This window comes from Cornus florida, unplaced genomic scaffold (assembly GCF_030987335.1).
Source record: "Cornus florida cultivar Cherokee Brave unplaced genomic scaffold, ASM3098733v1 CherokeeBrave_3.0.0_Hap2_Chr06, whole genome shotgun sequence".
NCBI classification, from domain to species: Eukaryota; Viridiplantae; Streptophyta; class Magnoliopsida; order Cornales; family Cornaceae; genus Cornus; species Cornus florida.
In genome coordinates this window covers 35,772,551-35,789,860 of record NW_026775576.1, presented here as the reverse complement: position 1 = coordinate 35,789,860, position 17,310 = coordinate 35,772,551, and the positions used below count along the sequence as shown (strand labels likewise).

Sequence of the window (17,310 nt, the reverse complement as noted above, 5' to 3'; positions counted from 1 at the left end):
ATGTTATTTATTCAATGATTTGTGTGGTTTAATGCTTCCAATTGTTCATTTAATTCTATCCATATGTCTATGTATGCTAGAATAGATGTTCATGTGCTTGTCTCTAGATTTTGTGTTCTTAATGCATGTCTATGTGTATTGATACTATAGATCTAGAGATTGTCAAGACATAGTGCTTAATAGATTGCTCTTATGGTTTATTTGATGGTTCATACTCATTTTTTAATGGATTGTGCCTCTCCCTTAGTTTAATTAGTTTAATTTTATGTCATTAGCGTAATTGTAGTGTAGTGGTAGTTTAGATGTTAAATAGGAGGATAATCCATGCTTGTTGTTTGATGTTCCACACTTACGAATGCAAGTGGCATATTTCTCTAATTTGGTGATGTGTTTGGATTGTGAGCTTAAAGAGGAATTAATGACTTAGTTTGAATATTCTGCTACTCATTGTGTTGTTTAGACAATATATGCTTAATTGGTCGTCCATTCTTGTTGAAACAACCACACACACACCATTGTTGCAATACATGTTTACCCCCTCATTAATTATTCATTAAGGGTGTAGAAAAGGTATGCTTAGTGGTGATCTCTAAACCCCAAGATCTCTCTCTCTTTTATTTTCCTTCTATTGCACTTAATTGTTTACTTTAATCTAAATTGCATCTTAGTGTAATTCAATCACCAACCAATCTTTTGATCACTCGACCTACTAACCCTAATCTCGATTCCCCAACCTAATACGACCCATCAATCCCTTGGGACGATCCCTACTCACCCTTGCTATATTTTTAGTGAAAGGTAGTAGTGGTAAATTATAATTGCAAAACTTGGCCACACTCATATTAGTCTACTCCTTTTGCAAAAATTTGGTGACACTAGGAACAACGCCACCAAGTTTTTGGCACCGTTGTTGGGGATTGATTGAAGGCAACGTCGTATTTGTGAAATCAATTAGGAATTAGTACTCTTTTGATCATGTCTTTACTTTATTTTCATTTTCATTTTGGTTACTTATTGTGTTGGTTCTTGTTTGACTAGGTGCATTGAGTTAGAAGGTGAGCAAAGGAGCATTTTCAGCAAGGAGCTAAGTAAAAGCGGGGAAAAAGCTAAAATCTAAAAAATTTGCAAGGCTAAATTTGAAAATTGAATTGAAGTGCTAAAGGACCCTTTGTGAGCTCTTTCTTAACTCAATCTCTAGTTAAATCGTCGGCCTGCGTGGAGGCTTGTATTTCAATTCTTAGATAAATCGTGAGCCCACGTGGAGGCAATTTACTTTTCTTTGCATATCGTTGATAGCATGGGAGTATGGGATCATTGTATGTGGAGGAAATTGTTGATTGTTGAATTGTTGCGAAGGTGAAGTGATTGTTGATTATTTGTTACTTGTTTATGTTTTGTTTGTGCATGCATGGTGGTAGGTCATTAAATCCTACTCTTGTCTCTCCTAATTTGCATATTGAATCAGTTATTCGTAATCCAAAGGGAAGAGGTAGTTCTCATCTCTCCATTTTGCCAATGGAGGATTTGAATGACGACCATGTAGAGGACCTTGGTCACATAGACCAACAAGGTATTCTCCACCCTAATGTGCATCATGATAACATATAAGTACCATTAGGTATGCCAAGGCCATTCATTCACCCACCACAACAACAAGACCAAGTTCCATTGGGAATGCTAAGGCCAATGTTTGCTCCACAACCTCCCATAGTTCAAGGCAATCAAGGTGCCCATGTTGCACCTCCAATTGTTAATCCTCCCCTTACTTTAAGAGATCACTATGTGCCTAATGAATATAATGCACCCACATGCATTCAATTGCCACCATTTAGAGCACATCACTATGAAATCAAACCACAAACCATTCAAATGCTTCCTGACTATCATGGACTTCCAAGTGAAGAACCTTACAAACATTGGATGAGTTTTTTGAAGTATGTTCCACCGTGAGATACATAGACATGTCGGAAGAGGTCTTAAGGCTTAAAATTTTTCCATTCACCCTTAAAGACAAGGCAAAATATTGGTTTGACAATCTTAGGCCTTTTTCAATAACTTCTTGGGTAGAAATGCAACAAGAGTTCTTGAAGAAGCACTATTCGGTTTCTAAGACCAATGCCATGAGAACCTCAATTCGAGAGTTTTCACACGGGGATGGAGAAATGTTCCATGAGGCATGGGAAAGATTCAATGAATTGCTTAGGAAGTGTCCATATCATGACATGCCCAAATGGCAATTAGTTCACTATTTCTTTGAGAGTTTATCCGATAATTACAAGGGCATGGTTGATGCTTCCTTGGGTGGCTCTTACATTGATAGGCATGAGGATGACGTGTGGCGTCTTTATGAGAGTATGAGTGAAGATTCTTTGCATCGAATTTTATCTTCTAAGAATGGTAGAAATTCAAGTGGAAGGAAGAGTGTTGGCTTACATCAAGTCGACCATTCCAATGAAATAGTCGCCGAGATGAAATCATTATCTCAAAGGTTTGATCAATTCTTGATCAACCAAAACTCGGTAAACCAAGTATCTTCCTTCCCTAACCATTCCTATCATGCATCCAATGAATCATGTATGACTTGTTTAAGTGTTTTACATTTTACTTCCAATTGTCCCCATAGACATGTGCAAAATGAGCATCATGAACAAGTTAATGTAACTTTTTTTAATCAAGGGAACAATCCTTATGGCAACCACTATAATCCTAGTTGGAGGAATCATCTTAACTTTTCTTGGAAAAGCCAAGGGGAAGGCTCAAACCCTTCCCAAGGTGGTTTTCAAGGAAAGTATGTTCCGCCACCAATGCAAAGCCAAGGTTCCCAAGGTTTTAGATCATTTTAATCCCATGGTAATCAATTATCTAATTCTTATTTTCCAAATCAATCATATTCTTAAGGAAATTCTAGGAGTTCCACCTTTGAAGAGAAAGTTTTGACCGCTCTAGGCACTCTAGGGGTGAACACTCAATTGCTTCATTCTCATTCTCAATCCATTGCTAAGCTAGAAACCCAAGTAGGGCAAATAGCTAGCACTTTAAATGCTAGAGAGAAGGGAAAATGCCTTTGAATGCCCCACCAAAGCAACAATGCATTGTGGAGACTCATTCCTCATTGGAAGGTCACACAATAGAGCATGTCAATGCGATGACAACCTTAAGAAGTGGGAAGATTGTGGACAACCAAGTGGGCATGTCCAATGAAGAGAGTGAACCGGTACAACCCAAAGTTGACACCCGTCCCATTTTTGATTATATTCCTCCTTAATTGCATATGCATGATTTTTCAAATGAGAATGTGTTGAAAAGTGATTTGAAAAGTGATCTTGAAAAGAATTTTTTTTAAAATGATTTCAAAACTTCTTGTGTTGAAGAGACTTCAAAGAAAATTTCTGAAAAGGTTTTTGAACCAAAAGCTCTATTTCTGGATGCCTTAAAAGGATCCATTTCAATTGACAAGCAAAAGGCCAAAACCAATGAAATCATTGATGTGTTTAGGCAAGTGAAAGTGAATCTTCCACTTTTGGATGCAATCAAGAAAATTCCAGCTTATGCCAAGTTTTTAAAAGATCTTTGCACCCAAAAGAGGAAGAACAAAAGCCAAGCACCTAGGAAAGTGGTTTTAACCGAGCAAGTGAGCTCAATTTTGCAACATAACACTCCTCTAAAGTTTAAGGACCCCGGTTCACCTACAACTTCTTGCATCATTGGTGATCATGTCATTAATCGGGCTCTTCTTGACTTAGGAGCAAGTGTTAACCTTCTTCCATACTCGGTATATATCAAATTAGGCTTAGGAAACTTGAAACCAACGTCGGTGGTTTTGCAACTTACCGACCAATCCATTAAAAAGCCTAGGGGTATCATTGAAGATGTCTTGATTAAGATTGATAAGTTTTTCTTCCTTGTTGATTTCGTTGTCATTGACACGGAACCGGTCCCTAATCCTAAGAGCTAAATTCCCGTTATCCTTAGCCGTCCTTTCTTGGCAACTGCAAATGCTAACATTAATTGTAAGACAGGGATAATTAAGATCTCATTTGGTCATATGAAGGTGAAGTTGAATATCTTCATTCCAACCCCAAATTCATTTGATAAGCATGAAGAAGTGAATGTTGTAGAGAAATGTCATGCTAACAATTGTGAAGGAATAGAGTCTTTGTGTGAAACCAAGATTTCAAAAATTTTATCTTCAACATTGAATTCCAAGAAAGTTGTTTCGAAATCTTGTTTTGAAAGGGCATGGAAGCCCAAAGATCATTTTGCCAAGGACCAACAAGTTCATTTGAGCCTAATCCAATAAGTTCTCCAGGGAACCATTTGTTGGGTGGAGGTCAAGGTATTCATCACCCCATTAAGGAGGGGATGCACTACAAGATGTTTGATCTGGGCTAAAAGAGCCCAACATCTTGCTAGAGACGTTAAAGACTAGTGCATTTCATAGGGTGTCGCAACCCTATTCCTCCCTCATTTCTATTTTAAATTTTATTTCTTGCGAAGTCTAGATATTTGCTTTAGGTTTATATACATTGCTAGGAACTGTGATTAGGATTGCATGCACTTTCATGTTGAAAATAGGCATTTTGTCCAAGTTCGATCGATCTCCATACCTGCATCCTACCTGCACCCAATCATCTCTTTGTCCAATCGTTTGAAGAAAACCTGCATATTTCAGCTCTCTGTCCCATCATTCGAACTTGTTCTTAGATCGATATCTAGTTCTTCGATCGATCCAACTTCATCTTGGATCGATCTGTAGTCTCAACACTTAGAAAAATTTTGAACCTGCATAAACCTACATCCAAAAGCCTCTCTGTCTCATCATTCGAACATGTCTGCAAATTTTTGCATGTTCGATCGATCGAATCTTATCTGAGATCGATCTTGGTTTGATCGATCTATGCTCTTTTGACTTTGAATTCTAATTTCATTAAATTTTCAAAAATATTTTAAATTTTATTTTCCAATAAAAAAAAAAAAAATTCAAAGCTTTAAAATTTTCAGAGATTGATTCCAGTTCGATCGATCTGAGATTTTAGTTCGATCGATCGAACTGGTAAGGGAATGTTTTTAAAAATTGAATCTAGGGTCATTCGATCGATTTCAAAGATTGATCCAAACAACCCTAGAACCACTCGCCGCTGCAACCTTCTCTTCCATCTCCGGTGAACTCCCTTCGGCATCTCCCTCATCGTGAATATCTCTCCCTCGCCTCGGATCTCGCATCTCACCTCCCTTTTCATCTCATCTCTTAATTTAGGTAAGATCCAAAAACCCCTTTTTGATTCCAAGTTTTAATTTCATGAATCCATGTTTTTCATCTTAGATCTAGGCTATTTAAATGATGTTGTTGCCATTGTTGACACTTTGAAGCTTTATATAAATGTGTATATATATGTATATACTTTTTTTTACATTTTAAATTTTAATCTTTGATTTTAGGGGTCACGAGCCGAATCAAGTGGCCAAAATTGTTGGGTTATTGTGTAAAGGGGCCCACAAGCTTGTTTGTGAGGCCCCCATGCCATCCATGTCATAGATCTATGACTTTTTGAGTTCTGCATTACAGTTCAATCGATCAAACTTTTTCTCAGATCGATCTGAGTGAGATTGATCTCACTCATTTCAGATTGATCGAAGTCAGATCGATCTCACATTTTTGTGATCGATCGAACTTCACAGATTTGTATCATACACTTCATACATCATCTCTTGTGTGCCATGCTATCTTATACATGCCCAATGCCTGTGTTTTCCACATTGGATGCATTCCATACCTACACTGTCTAGCATGCTTCACATCCTATCACTTATTCCTTGTCACTTGTATAGATTCATGTTCCTTATCTGTTTGTCTATCTTATTTGACATGCATGATTTTATAAACTGTGCTTTAATTCTTTATTCCAGCATAACTTCCTTTTTGAGTTTCCTTTTTATTTTGCAGACCATGGTTAGGGTCAAGACTATTGCCCGTGGGCATTATCACAACGGAGCCAGACGGAGATTGGACGACCAGGCAGGCCCATCTCACGTCCGGGATCCCATTCTGGAGGACAGTCAAAGGAGAGTCTGGCAGAGGACACAGGAGCCAGCTGAGCCTACTCCACCTCAGTACCCCTTATCTAACAGTAGACTACAGTCCTCTGTTAAGGCATCTCCTTCTCTACAAGCTGATGTTGAGACTGCGCACGTACCATCTCCATCACCACCACCAACTCAACCAGCCGAGCATTTAGACCGCCCATCGCCGAGATACTCACGCCTTCAGGTGGCGCACGAGTCGGTGTTCGACATCGACTTCTTCTCCCGGTCTATCCTTACCAGATCAGCCTACAATGATATAGACCGGAGGGGCATTTCAGCCATTTTTGCCCCTATTACATACCCAGTGTACCCGAGGTTGGTCTGGATGTTCTTCCAGAACCTCCGGCCTGCCCCGAGTAACCTGACGGAGCTGCGGACTACAGTCGACGGCCACCCCATCAGTATTACTGTGGACACCCTATCCAGATCTTACTGATGTCCACATCTCTGCCCTCCCGATCTCCAGGATACATATCCCACTCTATGGAGGCCTTTCTATGCCGATATGGCAGTAGCACTTACAGGTCATTATGCAGCTGGTGAGACTTTCGCCACTTATACTTACCTGCCAAATAACATATGGTTCTTCGATTCGGTGCTATATCAAAATATATTCATGGCCGGCCACAAGATACAGAGGCGCGACGACTTTCTGACAGCCATATACGCCTTCTACATAGGGCACTGGCTATCCATTCCTACGCTCATCTGGGGCGTCATGATGAAGCTGTATACTGATTACATCAGCAAGGCTAAGCCCAGACGGGCTAAGTTTCTACCATTTGGCCACTTGATCACACAGATTTTGAGAGACCAACGCTATTATTTCCAGCCACGGGAGCATCCTGAGTCTGGTGCCTGCTCCTTCGAGAAGAAAGACTGGGATAAGAGCTACAAGGCTCTTATCAAGAGTCTTAGAGAGGATGCTGTAGAGGCAGCTGAGGAGCTTGAGGCTGAGGAGCAGGAGGCGGAAGCAGCAGCAGCAGAGCAGGAGGCGGATGATGTACCAGTCGATCCGACTGCCGTGCATATGGACATTGACTTGGAGTAACCCGCAGATGACCCAGAGCATCACTCTCCAGTTGGGTCGCCCGTACACTTCCAGGAGCAGGCTCAGGATCATCATTCTCCCGATCCAGTAGCACCTGAGGCTCCAGATTATATACCCAGCTTTGGAGAGCGTCTATAGACTCTGGAGGATGGCATGATTTCCATCCGGGCCGATATTGCTTCCCTCTATACGGATGTCCTAGCCGCCTTGCAAGATCTATCCAGAGACACCTGCAGAGCTTGCCCTACACGTCCTATCTCCTCGTCATGATTTTCTATCTTCTTCTCTCATTCCATATCTGCGATATTATTGATACTGTTATATTTTTTAGGCCAGTCTATCGACCCTATTTCTGGATTACTGTACTATACTTCATTTCTCTTTTATGCATACTTTGTTTTTGGATGCCTGGATTATCTATTGATATATTTATCTGTCTGACTCCATCAGGTGCATTCTAGTGACTTCGGTGAGAGAGAGTACTGCCTGAATTTTTTAGGACCACCCTTTTTCCTCTCTCCTTACTTCATTTCTTATCCCATTTACACTTACATGTCCACTGTGCACTGTTATTATCCCCTTTGTTATCTAATGAACTTTTATCCAATGCCATCTTTTCAGGACCACAGTTAATCCCAAGTTTGGGGGGGCTATGCCACCCACTTTGGATACTTGTGTCCCGACCATTCTTTGCTTAGCTGCACTGGTATACTCTTTCCCTTGTTCTCTTTGCACATTGAGGACACTGTGCTATTTAAGTTTGCGGGAGTAATGAAGTTAATTGCAGTATTTGCTTTCAATTCAAAATTTTGAGCATGACTTGTGTATTTGAGGAATTTTCTATGATTGGTCCATAACTAGCTATGATTTTGATCTTTTGAGGACTATATTGCTTAACGTTTAAAAATTGTTTGACTTGAGAGTCCAATACTCCTTGTATGCCTTGTGAATGCCATTTAGGAGTAAATTTTTTGAAAGATTGATATCTTGCTTGCATTTGTGGTCCACATCATCTTAATTTTGTGATTGTTTTGAGATTCACTCTAGGATTCTACACTAGCACAGGTGCACACTAGCATTCATTTATGAGGTACATGCTTTGTTGATTACTGAATTGGTTATATCCCAATTGAGCTAGTAGTGCATTGAAAACTTTCATTTTGATAAAAGTGGATAACAATACCTTTTCATTGAGTAGCCAGGATTCTAACCTCATCAAGCACTGAATTTCTCGCACTGAAAGGTGGAGAGCCCTCTAGCATAATAATTGAACTTATTTATTAAAAAAAAAAAAAAAAGAGCAATAAAAGTGAGGACTTCTCCCAAAAGGTAAAAAATGGGAAATGATTAGATGGAGGTTGTCTTGATTTGTAACCTAGATGATTTGAGCTTGTAATTCCGTAGGGGTGTTTGAAGGCCTAATGCCCTAAAGCCATCTGATTTAAGAGTCATTGACCTAACGTTCGACCTCATGGATCAGTAGAAAGCTTAATAGATTAACACATTGCATCATGCTTCCAACTTCGATCCTTAGGATAGTAAAAGAAAAGAATAAGCTCACCTAGTTGAATAAAACTTTAATAAAAGGTTCACTCTTTGTCTTAATGATCGGTACTAGATTTAGTAACACACTTGATGCCGGTCCACTCAAAAAGGATTCTTGAGTTGTTTTGATTTATATGATCATTTTCTTGATGTGTGGAGGACTATATTTGCTTGCTTGATATTGAAATTTTGGAAGATTGCTTGGAAATGTTTGAAAAAATGTATACTTGAGGTAGTTTTCTCCCAATGCTTGTTTGCAATATTAGTGCCTCTTTAGTGAAAATGAGCTTAATGTTTGTGGGTATCATTTCTGAAAACCCTCACGAGACTTCACTCGTCCACTAGGGGTAACCTAGGGGTTTAAAAGGCTTGTTGCATATGCTAAATGTAATCGTGTTCCCTACGAAAGTGGCATTATCCATTTATTGCTTTCTAGATTCATAGTTTTATAGTTGTTCATTTCATTCCTTTACTTTATAGTTTATTCCTAGGGACTAGCAATATTTAAGTTTGCCGGTGTGATGAGCGCTGAAAAGTGTGCATTTAAACCCCTTAAGCTTGAACATTCTAGGACCTTTATTTATCTTATTTTTCCGCTTTAGACTAATTTCATGTTATTGTCCTTTTCAGGTACTTATCCCCAAAATAAGTTAACTCAACTAAATAAGAGCATAATTGAAGCAATCTTGAGATGAATCAAAGAAAGGAGCAAAGTGGGAGCAAAAGGAAGCAAGTGGGGCAAATTCAGCAAGTTCGGTCGATCTCAGTAAATGTTCGATCGATCTCAGCACTTCAAGATGGATCTGAGCTATTTTGTCATTATCCAAAGATCCCACAAAGTTCAATCAATCCTACTTCTTTCAGATCGATCGAAAAGATTCCATCTTATCTAGTTCTACCACCCCACCTACCACTTTTGTCTCTTTCCCAAAAATATCTCCAAAATATCTCAGATTTTTCTTTATCTAAAAAGGCATCGCCATATAGGATCGATCCAACTTAAATCCGATAGATCTCAGCCATGTTCGATCGATCTCACCACAAGTTCGATCGATCAAACTTCTCCAAATCCGAGAAAATGCAATTTCCAGCTCATTAAAAGTTGTCTCATATCTAATCATTGGGAAGAAATCTTGGAGCATGAGCCTAGATATTTGGGGGTGCCATTTGACCTACCTATATAAGGAATATGAGCCACTTTTACAAAAGAGACTAGACTAGAGGTTACACATTTGATTCTTGATACAATTTCCATATTCTTAGTGAGGAAGAAAAGAAGAGAGGAGGCTAGAGACACAAGCTTGGAGTTCTTCCATCAACCAAGAAGAGAAGCAATCTTTACCATGGAGTTAGCCCTTGAGGGTTGGAGGATACCATCCATGAGTGGCTAGACATCCTCTTAGGGCTAGAGTTAGCCCTAAACATGCTTTCTATATCTTGATTTATGTATTTTTAAGGGGATTTGTATTGTAATACATGTTTTAACATATTTATATACATAGATCTTGTTTATTCAATGATTTGTGTGGTTTAATGCTTCCAATTGTTCATTTCATTCTATCCATATGTCTATGTATGCTAAAACAGATGTCCATGTGCTTGTCTTTAGATTTTATGTTCTTAATGCGTCTATGTGTATTGATGCTATAGATCTAGAGATTGTCAAGACATAGTGCTTAATAGAATGCTCTTGTGGTTTATTTGATGGTTCATACTCATTTCTTGATGGATTGTGCCTCTCCCTTAGTTTAATTAGTTTAATTTCATGTCATTAGCTTAATTGTAGTGTAGTGGTAGTTTAGATGTTAAATGGGAGGACAATCCATGCTTGTTGTTTGATGTTCCATACTTATGAATGCATCCAAACTTTTCTTGGAAAAGCCAAGGGGAAGGCTCAAACCCTCCCCAAGGTGGTTTTCAAGGAAGTATGTTCTGCCTCCAATGTAAAGCCAAGGTTCTCAAGGTTTTAGATCATTATTTCAATTGCATGGCAATCAATTTTCTAACTCGCATTTTCCTAATCAATCATCGTATTCTTAAGGAAGTTCTGGGAGTCCCGCTTTTGAAGAAAAAGTATTGACCGCTTTAGGCATTCTAGAGGCAAACACTCAATTGCTTCATTCTCATTCTCAATCTATTGTTAAGTTAGAAACCCAAGTAGGGAAAATAACTAGTACTTTGAATGCTAGAGAGACGGGGAAAATGCCTTTGAATGCCCCACAAAAGCAACAATTTGTTGTGGAGACTCATTCCTTATCGGAAGGTCCCACAATTGACATGTCAATGCGGTGACAACCTTGAGGAGTGGGAGAATTGTGAACAACCAAGTAGGTATGTCTAATAAAGAGAGTAAATCGGTGCAACCAAAAGTTGACACCTGTCCCATTCCATATGTTATTCCTCCTTCATTGCATGTATATGATCATCTTGATGAGAAAGAGATGGAAAGTGATTTAACAAATGATGTAAAAGATTCTTGTGTTGAAAAAGCTTTGAAAGATGATTTGAAAAATTCTTGTGATAATGTGAAAAAGTCTTGTGTTGAAAATGATTCAAAAAAGGATTTTGAAAAAGTTTTTGAGCTAAAGGCTCCATTTTCGGATGCCTTGAAAGGATCCATTTCTCTTGAAAAGCAAAAGATTAAGACCAATGAAATCATTGATATGTTTAGGCAAGTGAAGATTAAGCTTCGACTTTTGGATGCAATTAAACAAATTTCGGCTTATGCCAAATTTTTAAAAGATCTTTGCACCCAAAAGAGGAAGAATAAGAGCCAAGCACCAAAGAAAGTGGTCTTAACCGAACAAGTGAGCTCTATTTTGCAACATAACACTCTCCCAAAATTCATAGACCCTGGTTCACCTACTAATTCTTGCATCATTGGTGACCATGTCATTAATCGGGCTCTTTTTGATTTAGGAGCAAGTGTTAATCTTCTTCTATATTCGGTATATGTTAAATTGGGCTTAGGAGACTTAAAACCGCTGTCGATAGTTTTGCAACTTGCCGACCGATCCATTAAAAAGCCCCGTGGTATTATTGAAAATGTCTTAATTAAGATTGATAAATTCTTCTTCTCGGTCGATTTCGTAGTCATTGACACAAAACCGGTTCCAAATCTAAAGAGCCAAATTCCCGTTATCCTTGGCCGTCCCTTCTTGGCAACCTCAAATGCCAACATCAATTGTAGGACGGGGATAGTGAAAATCTCATTTGTCTACAAGAAGGTGAAGTTGAATATATTCAGTCTAACCCCGAATTTAATAGATAAACATAAAGATGTTTGTGTTATGGAAAAATTTCATGACAATGAATGTGAAAAAGTCGAGTCCTTGCTTGAACATAGAACTTCAAAAAGTCCATCTTTTAATGTGAATTTGAAGAATGTTGTTTCAAAACCAAGTGTTGAAAGGGCATGAAGCCCAGGAGTAGTTTTGATAAAGGACCATCAATGTCTTTTGAATCAAATCCAATGAGTTCTTTAGGGAACAATTTGTTGGATGGGGTTCAAAGTGCTTTTCACCTCGTTAAGGAGGGGATGTGTGATACCCCCAGATTTACGGATGCGGGTTGGCCAGGCCCACGCCCGATTACCTGAGGATATCAAAACAATTAACAATAATCGAACACAGAATAATTATATCAAAAGATATAAATAAAATTTGCTGGAATGAAAACTAAAAGAGTAATCTAATATTTGAAAACCTCAGAAAAATAACTCCATTGATAAATAAGATATTTCAGATACAACTGATTCACCACGAACACATATCGTTCTCCAATACAACTCAGGAATCCATCTAGTGGACCCCTAAAATAACCCACTGAACTCAAAAGACGGGAAACAAAACCCAAGTCTACACACAAAATATACTCCTATGTCATCGGTGGAGTGAACAACTGTATCTGCTCAGCACGATCAAGCTCTGCAGCCTGGAACTAACGAACACCTGTAAAGAATAATAGAAGAGTGGGTCAGGCCCACGAGCAAGTTCTAATCTAGCTGCAATCCATACAGTGACCCGATACACAGACACACCGTAGATACCTCACAATATCTATCTAGTCCATACATATATATATCCACACTATGGGACATTCACTGAACTACAATAGGGGTCTCAACCTGAATAGAAGGTAACATGCGAAAACGCACCCAAAGGTGGGCATGAGTACCTAGACCTAACAGGGTACACCTCAACCTACTATAGCTAGCTACGCATCCACTGCATATACGCGTCCTAACCAACGAGTCTGAGACTCAAGCTCATCTCGTGGTACCATAACCATATATTTAAAGTCCATTCAAATCCATCCATAGGAACTCTAATAAATCGTTCAGCTTATTCAGCTGCACAGACTTATATAAGGGATCCAATAAGTCGTTCAGTTTATTCAACTACACAGACTTAAATATAAGGAGAATTATGTTTTTATAATTCGTACCCTTCTTCCCAAAATAGGTAGGACTGAGTATTTTGAATCAGTCTATCCCCAGTATGCCACCGTCCCATACCGGTGCATACAATCCACAAAATCCATATAACTGATAGAACATGTAAAACTGTTCACCAATTTAAAATCCATAAGGCAGGAATTAACATTTTAAACTAAACCATACCTAGTATGCCACCGTCCCATACCAGTGCATACAATCCTCCATATCCAGGTAAATTACAAAGCATAAATAATAAGCGCGTAATTTATAGTCCAAAACCAACCATCCATATTGTTGCAGAATAGTATTTAGTATTTCAACAACTTAAAACCAAAACCATGTAAATTACAGACTATGAATGATAGTACAGCAATTTAAAATCCAAAACCAATATTCAATTAATTGCAGAAGATTTTTAAATGTTTCAGCAATTTAAATCCAAGCGTTAAACCATATAGTTGCAAGAAGCAATTAATAATTCAGCAACTAACATCCAGAGAATGCATAGATCACCTATAATATACCAATGACTCTATCATGCATTTAGAATAAATTCTATAATCTTATTATAGTCCAATAAATTACTAAATTAATTTAAGTAATTTAATTCCTTCCATCCGACAATAGGGTACTAAGTTGTATACTTATATTCTGTTTTATCGTTTAGCCAGAGCCATGCACTATGCCCTAAGTCCAATATATTAATTTAAAAGACTTACCCGTGCTTTTAAACTTAATTTAGAATCATTATATAACACCTTAAATTGTCAAATTAAAACTAGACAATTAATTTCCTTCCAGCCGTTAACCGACGCGTAGGGGTTAAATAGCACACTATTAATTCCATTAATATAAAGAGGGTATTTTATGCCATTCAAGACCTTAATTACATCTTAGAATAATTATTGAAAACCCCCATTAATGTTTCAAAACTGTTCATGAACCCAAGTGCTCCAACAGTAAAGTTTTTACGCCTTAAAAATAAATCAAAAATGAATTTCAGAAAAGAGCCTGCTCAAAGTTTCTAAGGAGCAGGCTCTTAGAGCCTTTTTTGTGCATGGAGCCCTCTCCTTCAAATTACAGAGCCTTCTCTTTTCTAAACCAAACGTAACTTAACTAAGGAGCCCTCTCTTTTAAATCAAAGAGCCTTCTCTTTTAACATAGAGCCCTCTCCTTCAAATTTCAGAGCCTTCTCTTTTCTTCTTCGGCCTGTTTCTACCCTTCAATTGGTTTCCAAAACTGATCCTAAGGATCTTATTAATACCAAATATCATCCCAATGATTTAAGAATAACAACTGGAATCAATTACTAGATTAAATTTGTTTCCGAACTAAACATGTTTTGGTAACAAACTAAAACTATATTGCAATGACAGTTCCATTCCAACCCCTCTGTTCCTCTTATATATTGAATCTAAGGATTTTATAATTATGCTATAACCTGCCAATTTGCTAAAACCAAGTCAAACACTTGATTCTCTTCCATCCGTTAGACATACGCAAGGTTGTTTATTTTCCTACCAATTAAAACCTATTAGCTTACAAGTATAATTTAGACCATACAGGATGTTAAACCCACATAAACTAGTGCTTAAGAATTCTCAATATACTCCCAAACCATCAGACATAATTAAACCATCCAAACAGTACAAGGAAAATAAATAAAAACGCAAAAAATCATTAAAATGGGTGAGAGCCTGCTCTTAGAATGCAAAGAGCAGGCTCTTTGCAAGCATGGAGCCGGCTCCATGCCTTCTTGGAGCCGGCTCTTTGAATGATGGGAGCCGGCTCTTCAATTCCCAGAGCCGGCTCTTCATCCCTCTGAGCCTCTGATCTCCTCCAGCTCCGTTGTCCGACCATTTACGTCCACCCAGACTCTTCAACCTTACTATTCTTTTTTTTTCAGATTTGAACATATAGTTCCTAAATTTCATCTAACATTAATTGAAATCATGGTTTGATATAGTAAGATTCAAAAACAACACCAAAACAGTGGAAGTTTTATGCTAAGACAGAGATGATACAACATACTCGCTAGAATTGTTTTGCAGATAAGTGTTCACAGATAAGAGACGGTCCAATAAACACATACGGTTTTTCAATATAGCATGTAATAAATAATGTAAAACTCAGTTAATGATTAATTAGTTCCTAGAGACAGTCTAAGGATGCACAGAACATAGGCCAACCGGGAGAGAGGAAGAATAGAACTTGCCTGTGATTTCAATTATGAAATCTCGGCATCGTGTCCACTGTTCCGGCAACACGAACCACTGTAAAGCCTCCTAGTGCTCTGGAATAATCCACCAAAATCCCACCTTGGTCCCCACTATTCTTCTCCTTGCCACCCATACAGTGCTCTGTTCCTTCTACCCTCTGTTTTTAATTACAGAACTCTCTTCACGTTTTTGTGCAATTAAACCCTAGGTTATAGCATAACGGTTATATTTATAGACTTAATCCTAAAACCCTAATCCTTATGATATTAGAAACAGAGCCCTAATCTTATTCCTAGTCGGCCCATAAGTCATCCAAGTTCTATATATCAAACACCTAAAACGTCTCAAAAAAGACCCTAAATAATTACCGTATCTTAAAAAAAATACTTTATAACTTACTATCCTACTTAAATCATTAAAATAAATCAATTAAATCAAATAATCCACTTAAGTCAATTAATGCAAATAATTTCAAATAATTCAACTAAGGCAATTAAACCAAAATAATAAATGCAAATAAATAATTAACAAATAAATCAATTAATACACACAAATAAACAATTTGCCACATAAGCACTTAATCATAAAATTAATAAATAAAATAAAAAAAATGCGCATAAAATAACACTTAAATTCCAATTTTATCCCTTTTTAAAGTAGGGGTATTACAGGATGCATAACAAGATTTTTGATCCAGGCTAAAAGAGCCCAACGTCTTGCCAGAGACGTTAAAGACTAGTGCTTCGTAGGGTTTACAACCCTATTCCCCCCTCATTTCTATTTTTAACTTTCATTTCTTGCGTCGTCTAGATATATTCTGGGTTTATACACATTGTTAGGGATTTTGATTGAGAATGCTTACACTTTCAGTTTTGATTTAGCATTTTGTATCTGTTCGATCGATCTTAAAAGAGATTCGATCGATCGAACTTCATACCTGCATCCAATCAGCTCTCTGTTCCATTGTGCGAAGTTATTTTTCGATCGATCTGAAATTCCAAGATCGATCCAACTTCTTCTTGGATCGATCTTCAGTTCCAACACTTAGAAAATTTTTTGAACCCTGCATTAAATAGCTCTTTGTCTGATCGTTCGAACTTGTTTGCAGGTTTTCACCTGTTCGATCGATCTAAGTTCATTCTAGATTGATTTTGGTTTGATCGATCTCTGTCCCTTGTTCATTGTTGACTTTGACTGCATTTTGATTTTTAAATTTCAAAATCAAAATTAAAATTAAAATTGAATATTTTAATTTAAAAAAAAATGTGTTTTTAATGTTTATTTTATTTTATTTTAAAAAATTCCAAAACGATTTTTATTTTAATTTCTACTTTTACTTTTATTTTAAAATTTTCAAAATTCAAAAATATTTTTCTTTTATTTTATTGCATTTTATTTTATTTCTAAAAAACCCAAAAGTATTTTAATTTTAATTTTCAAAATTCTCAAAAAATTTCAAATATACTTTGTCAATTTGTGGGGTTCGATCGATCCCATCTCTTTCAGATCAATCTTAGTTCGATCGATCTTATCTTTTTCTTATCGATTGAACATGTCGGAGGCAGTTTTAAAAATAGAAGCCAAGGGTCATTTAGATTGATTCAAAGATCGATCCAAGACCCCAGCTCTCTCCCTTCGCTGTTCATCATCTCTCCCATCTCTGGCGAACCTCCGGTGACCTTTCACAAGCTTCCAAACTCCCATCCTCGCTTCCCGATCTTCCTTCTCTCTCAGACCACTTCTCTCCTCTCGGATTAGGTAAGTTTTGAGTTGTATTTTAATTTTGAGCTTTAATCTTGATGATTGTATGTTTGCCATGTTAGATCTGACCTTCCATGATGGATTTCTTGCCATATATGACATTTCCAAGCATGTATAAATATGTGTGTACATATATGTATATATTTTTGTCTATATTTGATTCCGATTTTGTTTTTAGGGGTCACGTGCTAAGATAAGTGACCATTATTGAG

General features: G+C 37.5%; 1 pseudogene; it reads right to left on the bottom strand.

The window, feature by feature from the left end:
- Positions 1–2,125: 2,125 nt before the first annotated feature.
- On the bottom strand, positions 2,126–2,224 carry LOC132315391 (small nucleolar RNA R71; annotated as a pseudogene).
- Between the last annotated feature and the right edge of the window lie 15,086 nt (positions 2,225–17,310).